This window comes from Colletes gigas, unplaced genomic scaffold, assembly GCF_013123115.1.
Source record: "Colletes gigas isolate AHSC1104 unplaced genomic scaffold, ASM1312311v1 Colletes_gigas_Sc00002, whole genome shotgun sequence".
NCBI lineage: Eukaryota > Metazoa > Arthropoda > Insecta > Hymenoptera > Colletidae > Colletes > Colletes gigas.
Genome location: NW_025106631.1, coordinates 101,551 through 128,484, shown reverse-complemented (window position 1 = coordinate 128,484; position 26,934 = coordinate 101,551). Strand labels below are relative to the sequence as shown.

The 26,934-nt window shown below is 41.5% G+C and overlaps 1 long non-coding RNA gene across 1 annotated transcript; it reads right to left on the bottom strand.

The window, feature by feature from the left end:
* Nucleotides 1-1,404: 1,404 nt before the first annotated feature.
* LOC122399184 lies at nt 1,405-26,282 on the bottom strand. The gene is made up of 3 exons (XR_006259249.1): nt 26,021-26,282; nt 8,260-8,375; nt 1,405-1,574 (listed from the first exon to the last, which is right to left on the bottom strand). It is a non-coding gene; the product is annotated as an uncharacterized LOC122399184 (long non-coding RNA).
* Between the last annotated feature and the right edge of the window lie 652 nt (nt 26,283-26,934).

Here is a 26,934-nt window from a genome sequence, read left to right as displayed (position 1 = left end):
ATGTGGATTCAACCGTGAATTTCTTTTATCAAAGGATATGGAAATAATCCAGTTTAACGATATTCCACCACGATACCATCGCATCTCAAAAGAATCTCTTACGTTCGAAGAATTGCTTGTTGCAAAAAGAGACGTTTCTTTTTTAAAATACATATGTATCCCCTTCGCGTAAGAAAAGTGAAAAGGAATATGTAGCTTCGATCGTATCTATTTTCGACTGACTCTGGAGATTCGAGTTGATCACGCGTCTTATTAGGATCTTATTAGAATTGTGAACAAGTTTGCTCGTATGTTAACGGTGGGCTTGAACTCGAGACGTTTCGCCGAGGAGTGAAACGCGTAGAATTCTGGTGCCGTATCAAAATCAACTGGCCGTTCAAGGTCACCGAGGGGTTATCCCCTACCACGGTCGTTTCTCTGCCTCGTGGCTCTATTTCTAGTCTTCTCGCTCGAACCTGCGCCCGTGTGCTTTCTATCTCCCAAACGGATAAGCAACCTGGCACAGTGTAAAAGTAAGAATCATGGCCATAGTGACTCACGGCGCGGGCAAACAGCCAATGAGCTTGATCCGACTATTGTGAACGAGGCGTCGTATTCACGGTGGACCACCGGAATCACTTGTTGAATTAATCTAAGAATCCAAGAATCGATTATTGAAAAATCGAACACATTCTTAGTTCGTAGTTTTTGGTTCGCGACCGATTCCGGATAAACGATGGAATCGTTTTCCAGTTGAGAAGGCTGTACGGATGAATCCATGTGCATATCTAGACGAACGAGGAGAGAGGACGGAAGGAAAGAGCACCGGAAATTGGAAATGCAAACGTTGCGAGGCACCAATGACACGAGACGGGAAATTGATATTTTTCCATTCGCCGTACCGCTCGTGCTTCTTTTCCTTCTGCTATCTTCCTCCCTGCTTCGTAGAGGCCGATCTATCCTAGCGGCATTGCCGGAAGTGAAATTTTCTCCGCCGTTTCCTCCTCTGCCTCTTGCCTCAAAATGGCTTCGTTATCGATACATTTACCGAAAAACTCGTACAACCGTGATACGTAATTATTTTAACCGTAAAAGGCTAACGATATCTCATATAACTTGTACTTTTAGTCGTTTCGGATGAACGTTTCTTCGTTCTTTGATTCGTGAAAATTTCCTTTTCCTGTTGGTTCGGTCCGTTCGCGCAGGCGCTATTTGATCCGTGCCCCGTGCCCCGTGCCCCGTGTCCCGTGTCCCGCGTCCCGCGCCCTGTTGTTTGCACATATAGTTTTTCGTTACACGAGCGGACTAAAACGCAAACCAAGCGATAAGCTCACCATTCGCAAAGCGCTCTCTTTTCTCCCGTCAGGTTGTAAAAGATGATTGCTTCGATAAAAACAACCGCTCTTCCAGTCTATTTGTCTTTTACCGGCGATATCGGGAATACGATTCCTTTGGTTGATTTCCGGTCGACTTGCCGCGATATAGACGGAACGATCACCCGGTATACGTACTCGTTCTCAGTCATAAATGCTGGTGTCTCCACCTCCATCACCTCCATCACCTCCATCTTTCCTCGTGTCGCGTGTGGAAGCAGCCTAAATATACACCAATTAAATTACTAATAAAAAGACAATTCATTTTTACCAAATTTTCCAATTTTCTATGAAAAATCGTACATGAAATTAATTGCAATTTCAAGCGCATTTTGCCCCAATTTTCTACTTTTCGTGCATCGAGAGTGCAATTTTATCGGCCGATAAAAAAGCTAGAAATTATCTCCGATAATTTTGTCCATCTAAAATCGAAATTTTTGCCACTCGGCGACGTTTCCTTTTTCGTTAGAAATTCGAAAGGAAAATAATCTGCGTGCAAACGACCCATTAGCGGAATACGTTGAAACAACTTGTATTTCTGTCCTTTGGCGAGAAATTTTTTTTCAGTTCTACGTCGTTAAACCGGCGTTAACTGGTAAGCAGCAAGCGTCACAATTAAATTGGAATAACGGTGCGGATATGCAGGCACAGCCCGTAGTACATATATATATTCCACATTAATTACGAGAACTAAAACAACAGTACAATAGCTGTGAAAAGATCGTCGATGGAATGGTGTACCGATTCTTTCTTCAACGAGACGCTTTACAATGCAACAGGCCGCCAAAAAACTGTCAAATATGGGCAATTAATCTACCGTGATCGTATCTCGGGTACGTTGCACTTGTTTCGCTGGCAAATGAAACGGCAATGCGTAGTAATTCATGTTCAAGTACGAGTTTTACGAACAAAATAATTACGAAAACGTTCACGTTCGTTCATTTTTACGTGCATTTTAAATGTGCAAACATTTGTACAGTTTTTCTTGCCAACTGTTCCATACTCGTTGAACCGATAGCTACCGAACGGTAGTTATCAGCTGACAGGTTCTATTTCTTTAATAGTACGTCAATTTGTTTCGTGTCTACGCAATGTCTAATCGATAAACGTGCACGATATTTTGAAATTAAGAAATATACTTTGTAAATTATTCGTTTCTCGAACGCGTCACCCTGTCATTTTTCTACGCGGAATAATCGGGAGGGGAGGTATTTATTGGTTTATGTAAAAGAAAGACCCGCGGAAACGGTAATACCATAGGCAGTTGGACATTACGAAACAGTTCAACCTCTTCCTGTATCACTTTCTTCCATTGTCCATAAGAGAAACATGACCCGATCATATTGTGTGACTCACCCGGTAGGTACCGTACTGTATAAATAACCTTGTAAATAGAAAAAACGTCTCGTAACACGTAAACGAATTTTATTACAACTCCTCCGTTACGTGGTAATAATAAACAGAGTATAGTTTTTTAACAGAGATATCCAAATTTCATCCGCTTTCTTTCGATGCAATTATTATTTCCTCTCTCTCCCCCACTCGCTATGCTATTATGTATTAGGTTGGTCGACGAAGACAGCTTGAAAAATTCCACATCAGAGTTTACTGTTTCGAAATATCAGAATCTCTTCAAGACAGGCATCATCTATGCATTAAAATCTTGTCGGGAAAAGTGTATCGAAGCAAATGGAGCATATTTTGATTAAATAAACAGCTTTCGAAAAAAGATATGCAGTTTTTGATATATTCGCTTAAAAATCCGACATTTGATACGCACCAAGCTAATAATAATATAAATCAGGAGTCTGATATTGTTGAAATATCGTTGAAGGGAGTTGCAGGCGTGTCTCTCGGAATTGTCGAATTTTGTCTAAACGCGAGCGGAGCAAGAAAAAGGGAACATCGTAATAATGATTGCGCGATGGAAAAAGGAAGGCAGGCAGGCAGGCAGGCAGGCAATTTAACGAGGTTCATTTCCGTAGGATCGGTGGCATCTTTTTGGTCGAGCAGGGAACAAAGGAAAGGGTCTCCTCGAGATCTGGCAACAAGGGAAACCTTTCGGAAAGGATACACCATGATGGCGATGGTGGTAGGCCTCCACCCCCCAAAAAACATCTGTCGGGAGACAGCCTGCATAAGCGCACGTCCGTTCTCTTTCTTCAGAAGCAGCGTCCGTGCACCGTGAAAACTACCTACTGCTTCGTGAATGTTATTCACCCAAAAAGCCTTGATGCTCCAAGGCGCAGGTAAGCGTCTCGACCACGTATCTACCTACATCCTACGCAACTTCAAACCTACCGCCGTTCAAACCTACCATTTTGCCTTTACGAAGGCAAAAATTCTACAACTATTCAACTATTGGTTTCTAAAAAACGTTTCGAGGCCTCTCTGGTTCCCGTTTCGGCTATAATTATTTTATAGTGGTCGAAGAAATGTGCTTTCGAAAACATTTATGAGGAAAAGTTTCATGGTTACGGCCAAAACAATTTTTGAAAATTCCCTTTATTTTCAGCCCTCGCAGTGGTCAGCCCCCTTAACTTTACGGTCTGATCAAAATTATGGAATTTCGTTTTAAAAAAATAATTTAGCAAACTTTAAAGAGGTATAACTGTTGAATTACTAGATTCAGGGCATATGTATGTAAGTACCTTGGTACCTTTTTGTCGACATGAGAAAACTGCATGAAATGGTCCAATGCGGTTGTACGTTTTCAATAGGATTAATAAAATTACAACCGTTTTGGAGAATTTCCCAGTCGCGTGGCAGACCTTGTATACTTTTTGGCCAGATTTATTTGCGTTGTTCGAAGCGACGAGGGTTCCCCAGGCTGGTGAAAATTGCGTTTCGCCAAAAAATTACAGTCCCGGGTTCCATTCTTCCGCGGAGCCAGTTAAATCGGAGTACCGTAGGAAGTGGTACGTACTTACTTACCTACCACCATTCGATTTTCTTGTGGGTCAGGAGCGTGGGTAGAAGCGAGGAAATGAAACGCCCCGCTCACCAACCGCCCCACCCCATTTCGACTTTCACCCTGCACCTTCTGCATGCATTCGACTCCATGGAAGTGCACATTACCGGACATCTGCTGGGAGTTGAGGGCGTCCGTAGTTTTATCGATGCCCACTCTGCATTATTTGTCCTCGACGATAACACTCCGCTAACAAAAAATACTCTGATAAAAACCTACCGCCCGCATCCTGTATTTTCTTCATACCAGAAACCTCCCCCCAAAAATAAATAAACATATTCGACGCGTTAATATTTTTCGGCTTGCGTAAAAGTTTATAAACACGTTTTTCTCACTATTAAGTTACTTTTCCATTCGATTAGAATTCGTTAATCGTGGAACGAAAATTGATCGTAACGCATAGAGAACACAGTTGGATTATTAGAAAAGGCGAGACACTTGTTACGCTTTAAGTCACGAAACGTAGAAACGGAGAGCCGTGTTGTTAGATCGGACGGCTCTCATTCGTCGAAAACGCCACACCTTAAAGGACACTCCTACGAGAGATATCCGGGTCCCGAACGAAAGAACAACTGATAACGACTAACTTGAGCCCGATCCATTATCAGTCGAGAGATGGTGTAAATATTTGTGATCGTGTTCGACAAAAAAATTCACGACATTGGTACACTAGGATATTGCTATTAAATTGGAATAGCGTTTAAATAAATTATATTCAACTAACGGTAACGTTTTAAAGCGTCGTTCTGAGAAAGAGAATGACCACCGCTGACGAGACCATGACAAAATGGAGGTTCTATTTTTCGACCGTACCTACGCATTCAGGTTTCCACAGTGGACTCGCCTTGGCGACAGCGCTGATTCATCCGATGAAATTATGTGAAAGAGAAATTAGTCGTAGAAAAGCAAAACGAGAAATTCTGGTTGGCGATCGCGTTTGACGGGCTGTGGCGGACAAGATAATTCCAACGAAATGTAATTGTCTGCATAAGAGGGGGGAAGATCCCCTCGTTTGTATTTTCAGATATCGTTTCCATTGTTTCGCGTTTCTTTGACACGCATCGATTGGGTATTGCGCAACGAGCGACGCGAGGCGACGCGACCGCTCGCCTGATTGCCACCATAATCATCTCCACCCCGTTTCACAACATTCAAATTCAATCTCCGAAACAAAAGATTTCCCTTTTGCGACTGGTCCACCATGTGACGGACGAGAATCGTTTGTCCCTCGAGGGGGGAGACTTTAGAGGGCGAAATAAGACGAAAATCAAAAATATCAATTTCTTGATCGAGCAGGTTTCGTTAAAAAGTTATTAAAAAATTTCAAATCGATCTGGGAAAATTATTTTCCGTCGCGGGGGTCAATTACAGTAATTTTTACCGAATAGACACATCCACGAAATTCTACGTATACTATATTCTAGAAAATACATGTTTCTATAACTTTTTAACGAAGCCTCGATCAAAAAATTTGTATTATTGATTTTCGTCTCCCAGGACTAGTGGCCGAACACCCTGTATGTGGAAAATGGCGAAATCAAATAATTTTTGTTAGGTCATTGTACGAATCGAGCTTAGAAATTGTTTAACGACCCGTTTCAACAAACATCGTGTTCGGTTAAAAGGTATTATTTCGCGTGGAAAGTTTGAAAGAACGGTTGCATCATTGTCTGTCGTTCGACGCGACATTTGTAGAAAACGTGACGTATACATAGTATACGTTCAGTTTGCCACCGTGCGTCTTATCTCTTCCATTGATCCGATATCAGATAAAAGTATATGTATATCGAGTAAGGTACACCTATTCTGTATCTCCGTAAACGGCGATTCTGCCGTTGCAAATTGTACGTTCCAGTTTCCCATAGTTCACTTATCATACAAGCGAGAAAATATAGAGATCGTGTCTTCTCAAGTTTACGAAACGGGAAAAGAACGCGTCTAGTCAAATGCACGTAGTACGTGCACTTTGCACCGCAAACGTGCGGTAATCTCGCCCCCTAAACCGATCGCATCGAGACAACAGCGGAGCAGAACGAGCAATAAAACGAGCCAGGTAACTCGTACAAATTCCCACGTTATTATCAACGATATTACTATAATCTCACCGAACCTCTATCCGTGCTTGGACTTTCGACGAGGGAAAATAACTGGATTCCGAATGTTGACGAATAATTTCTTGTTAACAAATATTGAAAAGCCGTGAAACTAGCAAAAAAGGAACACATTGGATTAATAAGTTGCTTTCCCCCGACTAAACAGCAGCTGGCAGGGGCCAGATGTTGATCGTTAATGGAGCGTGTCGCGGCACTCGAAATTTTACCAAATATGTATCCCCGCAAGATCGAAATTCACGTACCGAATAAATAAATACGATCCTCCGGCGAGAAAGACGCGAAAAAATTTCAAAAAACGAAACGAAATACGAACGTGTTATGAATATTTCGACCATTATACGTGCTACAAATGAGCGCTGTTAAAGAAAAGTAGTCGATCAAGAGTTATCGAGCCAACAGCTCGCGTGTAACCATAATTTAATATAATTAAGCGATGTTCTTAATTAATGGTTCTAGCGACCGATATCGATGGGCGAATGATAATGCTCGGACTTTGAGAGATTTTTAAAACTTCCCTGATCATAAGTCGCGGTCCGTTGTTGATACAACCCGGTACAAATAAACAAGGTGTATAATTAAACATCAAAGGCGCGCTCTACTCGTGGTTAACCGTTGCCGGTTAAGCGGCAGTACAAGCACAAGGCTCTTCCTATTTTTAGCGATACTAGATAGGACGATGGTTTTTAAGTGCGCGCCCTTTGAACAAGTGGAAGAATTACACGAAGCGGGGCAGGCAGGCAGGCAGGCAGGCAGGCAGGCAGGCAGGCAGGCAGGCAGGCAGGCAGGCAGGCAGGCAGGCAGAGCGTCTGTACGCGCGAACGATAGCTGGATGACTGCTGGCAAAAGGGCGGTGAGGTTGCGGGGAAAGGGAGGGGGAACCGAGGTAAAGGGAACAAATAAAACTAAATAGACTGCGGAGACAGCTGGTCCGCTGGAGTTTTACCCCACGAGAGACGCGACGACGAACAACAAGCCCATATGACGCACGCACGCACGCACGCACGCACGCACGCACGCACGCAACCGTCCTACATCGCTCGTACACATGCACGACACCCCGTATACCCTCGTGTCCTTTCCTATCGCGCTATAGTCCGACGTTCCGACGACGCCACACGGTGATACCGACCATCGCAAAAATTCCCCGTGTTTATTCGGTTTAACGATCTCTTGTGGAGACTTTCTGCCGATCCTCGAACGACGCACTCCTTTCAGCCTGATACGCGGCAGCGCCTCTGGCGGTAGAAATCGTTAATCGATTTTCTCTAGAGTCACACGAAACTTTCGATCGTCATACCCGCCATATTTATCTTATTCCGTGGTTCATCGATACAAATATACGTTTACGGAATAGTTGGAGCGTTCCAAAAAATCAGACGATTCGGATTACATACTTGGTGTATATGGGGTGTGTCTCGAGGAACTGGGTTAGGTTATGACTCTTAATGACGGCAGAAGATGGAAAAGAATTTCATTAGACAAACTCAACAAATGGCATTTTTATACACTCTCGGATGCCTCGCTTTGCCCTCCACAGAAGAATATCAGCAGCTTCAAACCTATTTAGTAAAAATCAAAAACGAACTTAAAAACAAAAATTTCAAATCGTTCTGAAAAAATTATTTTTGATCGCGGGGGTCGATTACAATCATTTTTGGTGAATAGACATATCCTCGAAATCCTACGCACTTTCGAGAGAACAAAATTCAGCAAGTGCCTAAATTTTTTGGCGAAAAAAAAGAAATTTTAGATCGAAATACCGCGCACTTTCGGGAAAAGAATTCTTTACCGAAAATATAATGTGTACCCTTAAAAAACTTACCCGTTACCGCGTTGAACCCAGATCTAGTTCAGACTATTGTCTTCGGCTCTGGACACTCACGACCCTCTCCCCTCTGACATACTTAAAGGTCAATGATATCGACGAGATCCTCGACACTGTAAATAATGAATAACATCTCATGTACAGAGAGTTCTTGAACGATACAAGATAGAAACAAATTTCGTTCCAAGAACAACCTTGGTTTCTTTAAACGGATACATATTTTTATTTACTCTGTGGCGGCCAAGGCACCACATACGCCTTAGCCGTTCGAAGCCGCTACAATGTATGGTTGCACACGAGACGATGGTTGCACACGAGACGACCAGAGCCGCGTGAGCCGAAAAGCCGTTGTCGTCGTCTCTGACCGTCTTTTGTTTTTGAAGGCCTCTTGGTACGGTGGCGATGATCGTACCAGAGAGTCGAGCGTAACCCGCACCACGAGTCACGTCGTTGTACGACAGCAACAATAAAATTGTGCGGAACGGAACAGAGCGGAGTCATTATCTTCCCGATCCCACATTGGTGACCCCGACGTGATCTCGCCGCGCAAGTAAAGTTTTTTTAAGAAAATTTGGACATTTTTTGTATACGGACAATATTAGTTAGTGTAGAGAAATAAGTGTATAGTGTTAAGAACATAAGGAAAGGACACGGTCTGACAAATAGTAGGCGCGGTGTGTGTGTGCGGTGAAATTAATCTTTTGTGACCAAGACTGGTAAAATGACTGACCCTACCGTTAACGCGGGACATCCGGGAGTGTGCCGTTGGCAGTTGATCGCGTCGCTGTACGGATACCCGAGTTTTGTCCGGGAGACCCGGAGATGTGGTTTTCAATGGTAGAGAGAAGTTTTGAGGTATCCAATGTAACGTCGGAGACCACGAAATTCGGGTACATTCTCGGCGCGTTAAGTGCGCGACACGCCGCGGAAGTAAGAGACATTATCATGAATCCTCCGGCCACGGATCCGTACACGACGCTCAAAAATGAGTTTATTCGCCGGCTTAGTGCTTCGCAGGAACAGAAAACGCGACGGTTATTGGAACACGAGGAAATCGGGGACAGAAAACCGTCCCAATTTCTTCGTCACCTGCGCGGATTGGCCGGTACGGCTTTTTCGGACGGTGTATTGCGGACGCTTTGGATGGGCCGACTACCTGCTAATATGCAGGTGATTTTATCCACGCAGCGGGACACCCCGCTGGATAAGGTAGCAGAGTTGGCAGACGCTGTCGCGGATACGATGACACCGCGGGTACACGTCACGGAGGCCGCGATTACGAGCGTATCTGCATCCTGCCAAATACCCCCGCCGGGCCCGAGCATCGAGGCCATGTTAAACATTAAGATGTCACAATTGGCTCTTTCCTTGAGGCAGGAAATTTCTGCCATCCGTGAATCCTTGGTGGACCAGGGGCAATCTTCCCGTCGCAGGTGGACCCACCGAAATCATCCAAACTCGCGCTACCGCAGACGATCTCTATCGCGATCGCGAGAGCGGCCCGCGGGAGGACAAATGGACCATCAAGGGAAATGCTGGTACCATTGGCGGTTCGGTCCGGCCGCGCAGAGGTGCGTTGCACCGTGCAATTGGAACGCCACGGATCAGGGAAACGACCTGGGGAGTCGTTGATGGCGGCCAGCGACACAAATCCAGCATCACGCCGCCTCTTCATCTTAGACAACAGCTCGAAGACGGAATTTTTAGTGGATACCGGGGCCGATTTGTGCGTTTTTCCGCGCCGCCTGCTAGGCGGATTGCGAGAAAGATCGGAGTACCAGCTGGCGGCGGCGAATGGGAGTGTAATTAACACCTACGGGACAGTGTCGTTAAACCTGCACCTCGGCCTACGACGGGATTTCGTGTGGCGATTCGTGGTTGCGGATGTTACAAAACCCATAATCGGGGTAGACTTTCTCGATCACTTCGATCTTATGGTGGACATCCGCAATCGTCGCCTCGTCGATCGGACCACGTCGTTAACGGTCCGCGGAACACGAGCCGAGGATGAAACGCCGTCGGTGAAGACAGTAGCAGGGACTACCGTTTACCACCAGCTCCTGATGCAGATGCCGGAACTTACACGGCCTAGCGGCACCCCGATGAGGACTACGCACCAAACGGTGCATTACATCGAGACAACCCCTGGAGCACCCGTTTCCAGCAAGCCGCGGCGGCTTGCACCGGACCGGCTCAGGGCTGCCCAGAAGGAGTTCGACGCGATGGTGAAGATGGGCATCGCTTGTCCTTCGAAGAGCGCGTGGTCAGCACCCCTTCATATGGTTCCGAAGAAGGGCGAAGAAGCTTGGAGGCCTTGCGGTGACTATAGAGCGTTAAACGCACGGACAATTCCCGACCGATACCCCGTGCGTCACATTGAGGATTTTGCGCAACAACTGAGTGGCAAAAAGGTATTTTCCACAATAGATCTCGTCCGAGCTTATAATCAGATTCCGGTTGCGTCGGAAGACGTCGGAAAAACGGCCATTACAACGCCGTTTGGGCTTTTTGAATTCCCGTACATGTCGTTCGGGTTACGAAATGCCGCGCAAACATTTCAGCGCTTTATCGACGAAATTTTACGCGGTTTCGATTTTTGTTACGCGTATATAGACGACATTTTGGTCGCCTCAGAATCCCAAGCCGATCACCTGCGCCATTTAGAATTATTATTTAAACGATTAAAAGATTATGGCATTGTTGTTAATCCGAATAAATGCACGTTCGGACAGGAAGAAGTTAAATTTCTAGGCTATCGGGTAAATGAAAGCGGCACTCAACCTTTGCCCGGCAAGGTACAAGCCATAAAGTCATTTCCCCTTCCGAAAAACGCGAAGGATTTGAGGCAGTACTTGGGAATGCTTAATTTTTACCGCCGTTTTATCCCAGATGCCGCTCGCTTTCAAGCACCCTTGAACGACCTTCTAGCCGGCAATTTAAAGGGCAAGACCTCGATAGCCTGGACTTCGGAAGCGCGTCAGGCTTTCGAAAATACCAAAAATAGTTTAGCAAACGCAACCCTGCTTTCTCATCCTGCGGTCAACGCTCCATTGTCGGTTACCTGCGATGCTTCTGATTACACCGTAGGAGCTGTTTTACATCAGTGCGTCGGCAACGAACGACAACCATTAGCATTCTTTTCTAAGAAATTAGGATCTGCCGAAAAGAAGTATTCAGCTTACGACCGGGAACTACTTTCTATCTATTTAGCAATAAAACATTTCAAACATATGCTCGAAGGCAGACATTTCACGATTTTTACAGACCATAAACCCATAACTTTCGCTTTCAAACAGAAATTAGATAAATGCTCTCCTCGACAATTCCGATACCTAGATTACATTGCGCAATTCTCTACAGATATTCAACATATTTCCGGTAAAGACAACGTCGTTGCCGATGCACTGTCCAGAGTGGAAACGGTTAACCACTCGATTAATTTCGAAGAATTGGCAAAATCGCAAGCCCAGGATGAGGAGTTGCAGCGGTTGTTGAATAGCGAATCTAGCCTGCAATTACGCAAAGTCTCGTTGCCTGGCACGTCTTCCGAAATTTTTTGCGATATTTCGACTAAGAATGTAAGACCTTATGTCACCCCTCCTTTCCGACGCGCAGTTTTTAATATGTTACATGTATTATCACATCCAGGTATTAACGCGACGATCAAGCTCATAACGCAACGTTATGTTTGGCCGTCGATTAAAAGAGATGTTCGCACGTGGACACGTTGCTGTATACCGTGCCAAAGATCAAAAATTTCCCGTCATGTGACTGCACCATTGGCTACATTTGTTAAACCTTCTGCGCGATTCGAACACATTCATTTAGACATAGTAATTTTACCGGTGTCCGAAGGTTTCAGGTATTGTCTGACCTGTGTAGACAGATATACGCGGTGGCCGGAAGCCTTCCCCATGGTCGATCAGGAGGCCCAAACCGTAGCTCGAACCTTTTATGACGGTTGGGTAGCGCGGTTTGGTGCTCCCGTACGGATTACCACCGATCAGGGTAGGCAGTTCGAATCCAAATTATTTTTTGCGCTGAACAATTTAATTGGATCCACACGCCTTCGCACAACGGCGTATCACCCAGCGGCCAATGGGATGGTAGAGCGTTTTCACCGACAGCTCAAGTCGGCTATAAGGTGCCACGGATCCGACAGGTGGACAGAAATACTTCCGACGGTTCTACTCGGTATTCGTTCCGCCTGGAAAGAAGACCTCGGCGCTACCTCAGCGGAATTAGTTTATGGCGAGCCATTAAGATTACCGGGAGAGTTCTTGTCTTCGCATTCAGCGGAAGGCACAGAAAATGCTTCCGATTTTACTAATAGACTACGCAACCATTTTTCTAAATTGAGTCCCTCTAATGCATCACGCCATTCCGTTAATCGTACATTCGTTTTCAAAGATCTTAGCAGTTCAACACATGTTTTCATCCGAACAGATTCAGCCAAAACTATTTTACAACCCGCTTATGAAGGTCCATACGCCGTAGTGCGCCGAGGCGAAAAAACATTTACAATAAACATTAGAGGTAAGGAAATAAATATATCAATTGAAAGGCTAAAGCCTGCTTATATGCTAGCAGAAAACAGACCGGATCCCGTGAGCATAGAAAATCAGCCGGTCACACAAACAAACGTACCTGACAATGCGCCGGTTATACAGCAACGTGTCACGCGTTCAGGTAGACGCGTACGTTTTCCCGAGCGATTTCAAATTACGCGGTAGTACTTAAGGCTTGCGCATTATTATAATAAGTATCATATACCATTTATTTTTATCCATCACTTTTATGTACTTTCATGTATTTTTAGGTATTACGTATTATATATTAAACTCCATGTAAATTCCTTTTTTTTTCAACTCTGTTCAAATACTGTAATGTAAATCTTAGTTAGGATAACGTATTTTATATAGTAGAGTAAATGGTAGTGGTAATGTAGTCGGTCAATTTTTCGTAATTGTGCCAATTACTGGCAGGGGGGTAGTGTGGCGGCCAAGGCACCACATACGCCTTAGCCGTTCGAAGCCGCTACAATGTATGGTTGCACACGAGACGATGGTTGCACACGAGACGACCAGAGCCGCGTGAGCCGAAAAGCCGTTGTCGTCGTCTCTGACCGTCTTTTGTTTTTGAAGGCCTCTTGGTACGGTGGCGATGATCGTACCAGAGAGTCGAGCGTAACCCGCACCACGAGTCACGTCGTTGTACGACAGCAACAATAAAATTGTGCGGAACGGAACAGAGCGGAGTCATTATCTTCCCGATCCCACAACTCGATAACAATCTTTATGTTAAACCCCGTAGTATTGAAACAAAAACCATCAAGTTCTTGGTCAAGGAAGGATGATAGTTTGATAAACAATTATTAACCTTTTTCCGAATCATCGATAGAATAACATAGTATAAAATATTCCGAATTTAGTATCGTAAGAGTTAAAGTCGTTTAAAAATTATATTCTCATTTTATTCGGTCTTGTTATTTTCGTAATATCTCTTTGTTAATAGTATTTTTAGCACACAATATTTATATGGAAAGACGATAATGAAAGGTATAAAGACCAATATTATTAATAGCGATAAGACGCGGTAAAAACAAGAGGGAACAAATAGTAAAAAAAATCGAGACGACGAGGTTATTGCGAAATAATTAAATCGTTTGAAAGCGTATAAACGCGGATGATCTTTAATGTACCTTTCGTTGCACAGAAATTAAAAGCATGACAAGATATACGCGCTATGTAGCCATTCAAGGTTCGTACTACGACGCAGCATACGTGACTATTGACATGCGTTTCTCAAATACGATAATAAGTACTTACGAGCATACGCAAAACTAAACGGCGTAGAAACTTTGTGTTTATTTCCCCAAGTAAGTACGCACGCTGTGCAACATTCGTTTCTGCAGACTAATTGATATTACAGTCCGTCGGAAAAATATTTCGGAAACCAATACAATTTCGACTCAATTGTGCTCTGCGTTTTGAGTAACTATTAAAAATATATGTACATGGAAATATCCGTTTCGAAAAATGGGAAACAGAGGTGAAGAAGCTAAATTGATGTCGTTAAAGTCGGAAATGTAGCCATCGAAGGCTTGGGTTCGTACAAATAATAACACGTGCACTAGCGTTAAAGATTTCCGAGAGGCCACGCGTGCGCCTTAAAAAGGGGGGAAATCGTCTGGCGGGGTTTTATTTTCATTTAAAGGGAAACGAGAAAAACAGAGAGAACGAGGCCGAACGACGCGGCATGGCACGAGAAACGGTATATGTATGTACATATAGCGAAACGAGGCCAAACCGCGAGGTCGAGGAAACTTCTTTTATCGCTTTTCCTTTAAAAATATCATTCACTCCAGATGGAATTCACGCCCGCGTGGTTCGGGCCCGCGCTTTTCAAAATAATAACAGGGAACGTTAACTTTGGAAACGGGGATCTAATTAAACTTAGAACTCGGGCAATAAATTATGTATCGTCGAACAAATATTCACAATATTTTCGCGATACTGTTCACGGGAGAGGAGAGCAGCGCAGCGCGGCGCGGCGCGGCGCGGCGCGGCGCGGCGCGGCGCGGCACGGGTTTTATAAAAATGAATTATCAAACGAATACAACGAGCACGATTCAAGTCTTGCGTGAATGCAACGAAAGCATATATGTATGTATGTATGTATGTAGAACTGCATTAATCGTGTGATAAGCACGCACGCGGATAGCGATAAAAATTAAAACAAGTAAACGTTCGTACGGTATTAAAAGGAAGGATAACTACAAATACGTTTTGTTCAAGGCTCGTCTTCGTAACACGGAATGCACAGGGTGTTCAAGTTTTTAATATACGGAATGATAAATAATTTTCTCTCCCGGTTGTTCTCTATCGAGGTATACGTGAATGTACATACATACATATAAGAAGACAGCTAAATAATAAAGAATATAAATTGCTGTTTACGAGACGTAAAACAATCAAATCGAGCGACAAAATTCCAGTTTATTTTTCTATGTAAAAATAAAAATATATTATTAAATTATTGTAGGTACACGGACAAGTGTTTCGAAAATAACGAAAAGTATTTGTTTGAGAAAAAATAATGGAGAAAGGTATCTCACCGCTGATACGTTTCATCAAAATTTGTTAATATGCTAAAAGTATATGAAAATTACACGATACGTAACTACGAGGCAATTTTTCATTCGCGACAAGGCCGTACGATAATATCGTAAATAAACAAAAAAAAATAAAAAAATAGATTGAAGCGTATTGTTATTAATACTTGAAAAAAAATTGAGATAAAATTCAGAGTGCCTCTGACAAGTCGAATTATAATACTTGTCAAAGTAATTACTCATGCGTAACAGGTTCGTATTTTCAGTGAAAAGATTTCATCACGATGGCCGTTATATGATGTTATTCAAGTTTCAACAAAAACTCGATAAGAAAGAACAATTGTCAGATACAGGCTCGTGTATCTGACAACTTTATTCCGAAGAATATTAGTTTCGCAATTGTTTACCAGGTTTCAGCTTCGTTTAAAAATTACCGTAATTAAAATGAAATACGGTGACTCGCGAAACTCTGGTCGAAACACTTGCTTTTATACTGTGCGTTTTATTTAATCGGAATATAAATGTTAACTATAAATACAGGAAAAAAATATACAAAACAAGTTTAAATGAAAAATAATTGAAAAATTCAAAATGGAAATTTCGAGTCGATGAAAAATCTGACTAAACGTTAAATAATTTTAATATTTTAATCTTTCAGATAAATTTATATTGATTTAAAATTGACAATTTCTCTTTCTCTTTCTCTTTATACATATAGTTAGCTCGAAAGATTTTAGCTGATAAGATTGAGATTTGGTGATCGGTGGTGGACAATTTAAGAAACTGAACACTTCATTTTCGAATCATTTAGTTGTCTTGTTGTACATAGTTTCAACCGCTGAAAAAGAACCTGAATCGGTGTATTTTTCGTGTCTCGGGCACAAGTTTTTCTGAAACTTTAGACCGACTTGTTGAAAAGCCACTTACATAAGGAGGAAGTTTCGGTCGGACATGAAATTCACATCGCGTTCGTGCACCGTTGCCGTATCTGTCAGCAACAGAAAAACCAAAAGCAATCAACAGAAACGAATTACGAGTTGAATACAACCTTCCAGTAATTGTTCTTGGGAAGAAATGTATTTTCGTGGTTTGGGTGGTCTTTATGTTGTAATGAAGAATACCGGAGGAACAAAATCGTATTACGAGGGAAGAGAAATTTTCTATTAATACTTATATGTATACCGAATAGTACAAGATTTTATCATCGAAGATGAATAAAAAGTGGCAAACCACCTTCGATAAATATTTGTTCGAGGCCAAGGTTCTTGCGGAATTAAGAAAATTAATTTTAACCAAAGGACAAAAAGTCGAAATGGATGTAAAAATAAAAAAAAAATCTGGTAAACAGGAAACAAACAAATGAATATCCCGACATTTGAAAACAAGTATTATGTATACATTTAAACGAAGGAATTATTTAAATACGATAAGCGAATGGCGTGGTTCGTGTTTGAAAAAGCGACAGATTGTTATGTTAAACTTGAAAGTGATTGTAAAAATAGTCGTACGGTCGGAGGAGGAGTCGCAAAAATTATATTCCTGATAATGTGTAAAAATGCGTTTCGAAAATCAATTCTTAATTCTTTGCGAAATATCGAAAAAATGTTTAATTTTAAATTTGTTTGGAATAGCAATACATACATACTATTAATATAGCTTCGAATCTATCTCTTTCGCGTCTATTAGTTTCGAATCGTGTTGATGGTAACATCGAGTTTCATAAGCAAAAGCATGTTCCACGAACGTATCTTTTCCGTGCTACGTTCGAACCTTTCAATTTTTTTCCACTCATTTATTTAACATCGCACAATGGTTTCTCACGGTGTTTTGCCGCAGACAACCTGCCCCCGATTTATAACGTCTGGCAATAAATCTAACAGAGAAACACGTAAATCCGACAATAACATTACAGCAACGCGAGATTAGTTTTTAAAATTAGACTTGCAAAGTTTATATCACCCACTATACTCACAGGTAGTAAGTAACCTGCTACACAGCCACGCATCATAGAAACTTGTGTTTTTTATTATTACTACAGAAACCAACAATTTGACGAGCAAGCATGATCTCGATGTCATAGTCTACATATTTAAGTATCTATGTATGTACTATGTTTCGAAATTTTAATTGGAAACGATGTTTTTGTCGGTCAGAATATTTTGTAACGCCCCACGGTGATCTAACCCCTTACACCACTGTCTCTAAATATAATATTCCTTGATTATCATCGATATTACTTGGTTCTAAATACACCGTTGCAATATTATTATTAATTTCGAATCGAATAGACGGTTAATGAAGTTAGTTCGGTTCATGGGTATTTTTGTACACGAATCTCCTGCTGAGCAGCGTTTCGACACAATCATTACTCTCAGCTTGAGAGTATCGTGTGTGTAGAATTAGGCGTGTATTTTGGTCGAATCTACTGGAAATAGGTAAATACCCGCGGAGTTTTATTCTCGAACCACGCTGCTACGACACACGAAACATAGTACATACATATGTACATATGTATACGTATAGATACCGTGAGAATAGAATACGATATTAAAAATTTCCGATTATTGGCGAACTTGAACCGTTTCGATCGTATCTAAAATAATTTTAGTTAGAAAATGTTCGTGTCGGCGGTTTAAACGCGTAGTATCGTATCGAGGATCGACCGTTACACTACACAAGCAATTTCTAAAGTCAATCATAAACCAACGTTACATGTTACAATGATTCCTCGTGGCGTAACCGACACGGTAGCGTTATTTCTGCGAATCTACTTCGTAGTCTTGCGCGCTAATAACGAGGAAAAGCAGCGCGTTAGCGAGGTTCAAAGATTTATCGCACGCCGATTTATCGCGACCGAACCGGTTTCTCGCACACATCGACGCCCTAACCTATCGATAGCCCATTTCGATCGGATCTACCGCGAATGCTCACCTTGGTTCTGCCGTTCGAACCAGCTAAAAACTGAGAAACAACGAACCGTCACACCGGAACAATCTCATTTGTACAGGGTGTTTGAACACTCCCGGCAAGAATTTTAATGGGAAATTCTAGAGGGCCCAGATTAGACGAAAATCAACGATATCAATTTCTTCACCGACACTTCGTTAAAAAGTTATTAACAAAATTACATTGAAAAATTTCAAATCATTCTGAAAAAATTATTTTTCGTTGCGGAGATCAATTACTATCATTTTTGGTAATAACCTCTTAACGAAGCCTCCATCGGTAAATTGGTATTCTTGATTTTCGTCTTATTTTGCCCTCTAGAATCTCCCATTAAAATTGTATCCCAGGCCAGTGGCCAAACACCCTGTATACAGTGAAAATTGAATTAATTATTTAATAGTGACACGTATCCAATTATGCCATGCGTGATGAATAAAACGGAATTACCAAGAACGAAAGGTATTGGAAGCTCGAAACTACGCTGGTGGCCATAATTTGCAAAAACACAATTCCGTCCAAGTGAAATTATTTTGCAAAATCCTTGCGTCGCTTGTATCGCGACGATACCGACCGTGTATTATATTTTTACGCGAGTAAACAGTCGCGTCGTGGGAGCGTTGCTTTGCAAGAGCAGAAAATGTAGCCGCGGAAAAAAGATGTAGTGGAAACGGTAGAAAAGTTTGCAACCGTAAAGAAAAACAATTCGCCGAATAAGTAAGTACTTACGTAGAGGAGCGTGTTTCGTATGCAGTACGCAACCACGCTTGTACGCGCGTGTAGCAGGGGTGCGGCGTGGGTAGGCATGGGAAAATTGTGTAGGTACGAGGACCAGGGTTCACAACAGCTGGAGGGGAAACGAGGGGAAACGAGGGGAAACTAGGGACAGAAAGGAGCGTCGAGTCGTGGACGGTCTGTTGAAGCGCAGAGAGCCAGGCAAAGTCGAGAATCGGTGGGTGTTTCGGGAGGAGAGGGGGAAGCGGGAGAAGTCGAGGTGGCACGGGGAGCGAAGCGAGACCAGGCCTGGCACTACCTCCCGGCGCTCGAGGGTTAAGGCCCGTTACGCAACGTCATAATCCCGTAAATTTTTTTTTTCGAAAAACCCGACCAGACGCGAACCAGTCGAAAACTCCAGCCCCGCGAGTTGTGTAAATTAAAACACGACCTCGTTGTTTTACGTCGCAACGAACTTGTTTCGCTTCGCCGTGGTTACGATACTCCTCGAGTGGATTTCATTGAACGTTCTACGATTCCGAAAAATATTGCACCTAAATGTTAAGTCGCTGGAAAGTAAAAATTTTGCATTTTCTTATATTTTATAAAATGTTCAATCTGAAATCTATATCTTGGTTGTTTATTGAAAAACATTGGTACAAAAGTTTGCGGATGTCCCGTGCTCGAATAAATATTGCCTGTTACAATGTCGTAACCGAACGTTTTTCACAACGTTGTAACTGCGAATCGTCGGTCGCAAAAAAAAGACATGTACGTATCAATATTTGAGTACGTAGCCAGCAATGAGACAGCTTTTACTTGTCTTGCTAAATCGTCGTGCTCGCTCCATAAAACAGAGAAATTCTGCCGTTGACCAACTTCAACGTCGTTGATTTGCGTCAGGTTTACGAACGTAACGATCCCGATTCGATCGACGACTATGAAAAAAACAAATTTCGGCTACCAATGTTTTCACGTTTCTTTTTTTATTTTCGACTTGACGTGCGTGCTCGCGTCCTGCGTTGCTGAATTTCTGTCAAGTAGTAAAAAATGGCCGTCGTGCACGAGCGCAGGGAATCGAAGAGCAAAGGGAGACGAATAGAAAGAAGGAGAAAAGAGGGAGTGAGAAAGGGAAGAGCATCGGAAGAAAGGAAAGAGACGAGAGCATCTGTGAGAGAGACGTGTGAAAGCCACTGATACTGTGCGCGAGGGAGGGGACAAGATGAAAGGGGAGGATACTCGAATACTCGACCCAGTAGCGTAACCACGAAGCAAGTACTTACTTAGAGAGGAGACATAATGGAACCTGATTAATCTGTACTTCGTAATAAAATGACGAAACAATGTTGGCGAATGTAACACGTGCGCATACGAGTAGGAAATACGGATATCGTGTGAAAGTTTGGTAAAGAAAATTATTCCACGTTTTTATGCACTTCTATGGAGCACGCAGAAGCAAAATAATACAATTATACGATGGTATAACGTTTGCATTAGCGTCGACACACAGTCTAGGACCAGAGATGTTACTATAACTAATGTTACTATAATTATCAATATCCTTATGATACTCAACGATCGAAGTTGAAATATTTCACAAAAAGCAGCAATGTTTTGACACGAACAAAACGTTGCTCCGCCATTGCTACAATGAGAATCGAAGCGATCATATTGGAAATTGAAATACATGTACAAAGTACTCTTTTTACACATTTCATCACACTTTGTATCGACGATCTACCATTGACAAATACTACGATGGAGGTGGAATTAAGCTGATTAGATAAGAGCCATAAAAGTTGTGCATTTTACGTAACAATAGATACTTTTCAGTGGAACAAAAGTGTGTAACTAAAAAGAGTTCCACGTCCATCCTGCTGTAAGTGGTTTTTGTGAATGCTTGAGAAGGAAACTGAGCGACTGTGTGCTCCCCTCTCCTGATTACGCCATTGGCTCGACCCAGCGAGGCAGCACGAACAACCGGCTGCGCTGTTGCCAAGCGGAAATCACAGACCTGCGGCATTTTCTTCTTCCACGAAGGCACGTTGGTTGAGCTCGCCTACCGTGTTGCCTCCTGCATCAGCCAATGCCGAGATACAAGGAGCACAATGACTGAATCGGGTCTTGTACGATAATAATATCTTCCAGTTGTTTATTCCATATTCTAACGTTGTAAAATCAGCCGCTCGTTTGCCAAATCGATCAACTCCACGAAAGGAAAACTAATTTTGTAGAACCCCGTTTGCATTTAATAGCTGCAATCGTTCTTTTTGTGCAAACCTTTGGACACAGTTACTTGATACATTTTTACTCCAGACTCACCCACGCATCTTAAACGCACTGTTGTTTTCTATCACTGATGTTTTCAAACTGTCTACCACGCAGTTGGTACATTGTTCTAGCAAAGTGTACCCAATAATTTTCAATACTGTGGTGCTAATAATCCCGCGATAAAAAATTTATCTGTTAAAATTGCTTCAAACTTCCGGGGTATTCGATTATTTCTTAGGCTTTCCTACTTTTTCCTACTTTTCACGCAAAGAGAAAAGATGGAAAGAAGAGTGTATGTACTTGGAAAGACACGTTCCCCGTTAAGCTCGCTGGCTGGCGTGCCGAGGCAAGAATATCGATGGAGCAATACCACGGTGGCCAGTTTCGACAAATCCATGTTGAAAAAAGAAAAAAAAAACCAATACGAAATGGAGGTCGATAGCGTGATGACCTCGAAGCGAATCGGCAATTTTACAATGCCGTGGCCTCTCGCGTGAAAGATATACGTGTGATGTAGCGTATACGGACGCTCTGTTGCCACGTCTTGATTCACTCGCTGATGGGACTGACCAAATACGCCTTCGACGAGTCCTCGGTTCTCTGCTACGTTACACGCTAGCAGTCCTGTAAACGGCTAGAGGCCCTTGCACCGTTTCGTTCTCCCTCTACTATGTTTATATGTATGTATATCGGGTACGCGAACACAAGGCGATATCGACGGTACAGCGTTCTGTCCTATGATTATGGGTGCCAGAGAGAGAGAGAGAGAGAGAGAGAGAGAGAGAGAGAGAGAGAGAGAGAGAGAGAGAGAGAGAGAGAGAGAGAGAGAGAGAGAGCGGGGGAAGCTGCTTCTCGTTCCCAGGAGCAACTCTAGACAGCGCAGTGTCTTAAACCGGCGCCACCGATATGACCATATCTCTTTAACAAACCACTGGCTCCAGTCAGTGGTGGTAGTCATCGCAATCGATGCTTCACCGAATCGAAATAACACACACACACACACACACACAAATGCTCGGAAATTCAACCGTACACCTATGTACCTATGTACACTAACTCGCGTTCAAAATCGTCCACGATTTTTCTTCCTCTTTATAGAACATTGTACATATACAAACATGCAACGGAAAATATAAAACATTTTCCAAACGAATAAATGTCTACACACATTCCATGATAAACAAAGCTAAAAATGCATGTCAACAAATTTTCAATTTCTCAGTTTTTCTACTCTATCAGGGCCTCTGAATGTCAACATGGACGCTTTACGAGCATTTCATGAAAATTTGATGAACATTTTCTAAACGAATTGTTGGACTAATTCACCAGATGCCTGTACATATTCCATGATTCTCTTTATAGAATATTGTATGGAAACATGCAACGTTTATAACCTATGCAAGAACATTCTACATACGTACGTTACTTCATAATTGAATGGTAAAAAAACAGTATAATCTTCCGTAAAAATTAATGAAAATTAAAGTTTCTAACGACATTTAGAAAAAGTCTGAACTCTCGGACCTGAAAAATATATTGTCGATTATTAAGTAGCATATTTGAAGTGGTTTCAGCAAAATGGAAAGTAGAAAAGGACAAACCTGTAATGTTTCGTTATATGTAATTGGGAGAGATCCTAAAGAGAAATTGCAAGAATGGTAAATAAAAGTCGTACCTACGATCAAATAGTAAAAAAAACTAATCGAAAGATCCTTAAATGTTTACGATGGAAGGTACTTACTTATATGTATTATGTGTTTGAAAAACTTTCAAATCCTTTGCAAATCCTCGACATCTCGAATCTTTTGTTAATCCCCCTCCCGGCCCTTCCAAGCTCTTCTAGACCCCCGTCACTGGCAATTTATGGATCGAATCATTGAAAGTTATCCGATGAGAAACACTGATTTACGTAAGATCACCTACTGTATAATTTTAATATCTGACTCATTGCACATTGTTACGTTTCACTTTTTGTTAAAACCCCTACTACTTGAATTGTTATTTTTTATTTAAAAAACAAAGATCTCTGATAACTAGCCTGCAGAGCGAATAGATTTCTGACGTATGGGAATACGTACATATACATATGTAGAAGTCATATGCTAAACTTGCTTAGAATACTATATGCATTTTCACCTAATGAAATAATAATATTACCACCAAAATACATAATGACTTAACAACGGTACGTTTGAAAAGTCTAAAAACTGTTTACGCGTTTGACAACATAATGAATGAACGAAGAGGAATACATATTATGTATGTAATTTGAAAAACAATTTACAAATTCGAGTTTGTTATACGATAAAACAGAATCGAACCAACATATAGAAAGTATGTACATATGTGTGTTATTGCTAGTGTGCACGCACGTAATTGATGTATACGACGTGCAGCCGGTTGTAAATTGTCCAAGTCCGAGAAATAAAATAAAACAAACTTTGTTCCACATTGCTTCACTATAAATAACACGTAGGTTTTGTTTGCCATTTATGAAACAGAAACAACATATGCCGCCCCTCTTTCCAGTTAATAACTATTTTTTATTTGCTCGTTAAAATAGTCCATGTAAGGCTACGGGCTGAACGAAATGAAAATTTTCCGAAGCTGTGTTAGCAGGTATGCTTCTCAGCGCCAAACCAGGTAGGTTTGTCAGGTAAAACCTGTCCGCTTGGTTGTTTTTTTTTTTTTTCCTTTTTGCGAGTAGGGCAGGTGGTTACAGCACTCGACTTTCAAACGCGGAAGGATGAAAAAAATCCGTGACCAAACGTAAAGGAAAACTCTCTGTGTGGAAATAGCGGAGATCCCGCTTCCGAACAAATGCGATTTTCCACGACTATACTCCTACTCGTAAATCTCGCGTTTATTCTTCGAAGATGAAGAAGCTACGTCGTGCCTCAGCGACGACATTGTACAAAATACAGCGAACGAAATACGAGAAACATACATTATCTCTGAGAAAGAGAGAGCATCGGAAGTGAAATAGATTTTCTAATATTCGTATAGAAATATTACAAATAATTCATCTTATAACAGAATATGTATCGCGAAAAAACGTAGAGCTCTGAGGAAGAAATAAAAATAGACACGTGTGTCACGATACAGGATTTTCCATTCGAGAAATAGCAAACAAGATTAATAGATCTATCTACTCCCGTACATCATTTTCTACAATTACGTGATAAATATAGTAAAAATCACTATATGGGTGACAAGAGGAAAAATTGATAAGGCGTGATCAATCACATACTTTTAAAGAAATAAGAAATAATCCAACTGCTAGCGAAGTAAGGAAAATTTCGCAATTACCCGTATCTACATAAATTGTTCAACAAATATTACAAGACACACAGTTAAAATGCATTACAACATGCCAACAACGTATTACTCGGAGGTACAAAACTGCAAAACTAACATTAAAAGTAATATTTTACTTTTACAACACACACACACACACACAACTATAGTATATTATACCTGAGATAAGTTATATCTGATCGCAGGTAAATTAGACGTGTTTCATTGTTTCTCCGTTGGTGGCACTAGCGGTAAGAGGGACGTGGGCTCTGTAAAGAGAGATAGAAAAGGAAAAGAGAGGGAAAGCGTTTCGTCCCGGGCCTGCTGGCGGGGACTCATCGGTGAGACATCCTAGCAGACCCTGCCTTAGACACCGTGATATTGGGTAGCGGTCGCGAGCAGCGTACACTTACACTTGTATGCACGAATAGAAACGAAAGGTCGATCCAGCGTTTGCGAGAGAACGATCCCTCTGGTGGCAAGTACGGGAGGTAATGACCCCGCAGGGACAACAATTTTTTGGCCCAACCACCTCGTCCATTTTTTAGTGGAACGGTATAATTATTACACGAACTAACGTAATTTTCCAAGCTAAATTATTTCCCTACCTCTCTTTCCTCAAAATTCTACAAACGTATACGCCCAATGTTGTATGTACAGTTTTCAGAGACATACATACGTATATAGGTACTTACATAGTATGTAAATATGTATATCTAGCCAGGATCGTTTTTGGAGAAGGTGTAAAAGCTGCCCCGCGAACCATTTATAATTTCCAAACATTTCACAATTTACGATTTAATTATAAATTAAAAGCAACCGTGTAAAAGATATGGTCATAATGGTAATCGCGAAATATACATATTTAACGACAGGAGAAAAATTATTGCAGCTTAATTGGGATGTTTTACCCTAACCATTCTATTCGACAGACATCTCACTTGATTTTTACTTATTCCGCGCATTAAAAAATTCTCTGGTTGCAAAACACAGAATAAACAAATGTACGTAAGTAGGTAAGTACATACATCTGAACTTTTTAATAAATAACCCAAAGAATTTTATCGTAAAGAAATATTTGAATTATTGATCTGGTAGGATCTGTAGAAAACATGGGCAGTATTTAATATTCTCCTAAAGAATGTGAAATTATTACACAACCTATTCTTTATCGATGCAAATGTATTGTATTCTGAAAGTTGCATAAATGGTTTGGATGGTTCTATCAGGGGGCAGCATATGACGGGGCATTGAAAAACAGAAACGAACGAAAGGAGCGCTGCAAGCGAAACCGGTCGACGTGTTCTCGACACGAGATTCTCATCGAATAAAGCATGATTAAATTTTTCAGGAACATTAGGATAATAATTGCGAAGATAATATAACTTGATCTGCGATCAATATATATCGAAAGCTTACCTGATCGTGTTCTTGTGTAGAATGCATAGTTGGATTCAAACAGTAACTGTCGTATCCAACCTCTAACCGAAAGGGTGCAGATTCAAGGTTTCAATTTTCAGGAGAACATCACTTGTCGCTTCATAATAATTGTACATTCACTTCCATAACATGATCACCTTGTAAACTGTTCCTCTGTGAACAAGGACAATAAACTGTCAAACACTTTTCTACCAACATATTCAAAAACGAAATTGTCAATCCCGCAGCAGTCGCATGGCATGGCGACCGCCGTTGCAACTCAATATGACGAACGTCACATCCTTGATGTTCAATGCCATTGGCCGATTTCAAAACAGTTGGCCAATCAGCGTTAAGATTTTCTTATTACGCGGGAAAGTAAAACGGAACCCGCCAAAAACATCAAAAGTGCTGCTGTTAAATGATTTCTACAATCTTTTATCAACAAATGTGATAAAGAATAGTACGATTTCCCTTAAAATTGTCAAAATAAATAAATTTTAATGAAATTAAGTGTGTTGCGATAGTTACAGAAAGATATTAATATGTGTCTACTTACGTATTAAACGTTTTACAAGCAACACTTCCGGTTTATCAATATTTTCATATATCGCGTATTTTACAAATTTAATAGCGTAGTGTTGTAACAGAATAGAAAATTACAATTATTTCTATAGATTTCATTAACTCGTTTGTATCGTACGAAAAAATGAAAATATGATTTATCTCGTAATCTTAAATCTAAAAATATGTTGCAAAAAAAAGAGCCATAAATAGCTATGAAATTGTAATAAATCTGTAAATCTTGAAATCTGTACAGTGTCTCAAAGAAATCACTACCGGAAGTGCTCAGAAGCGTTGATAAGTAACTATGTAGTACCAAGATATCGTCGAAATTCAAAATTCTTTATCAA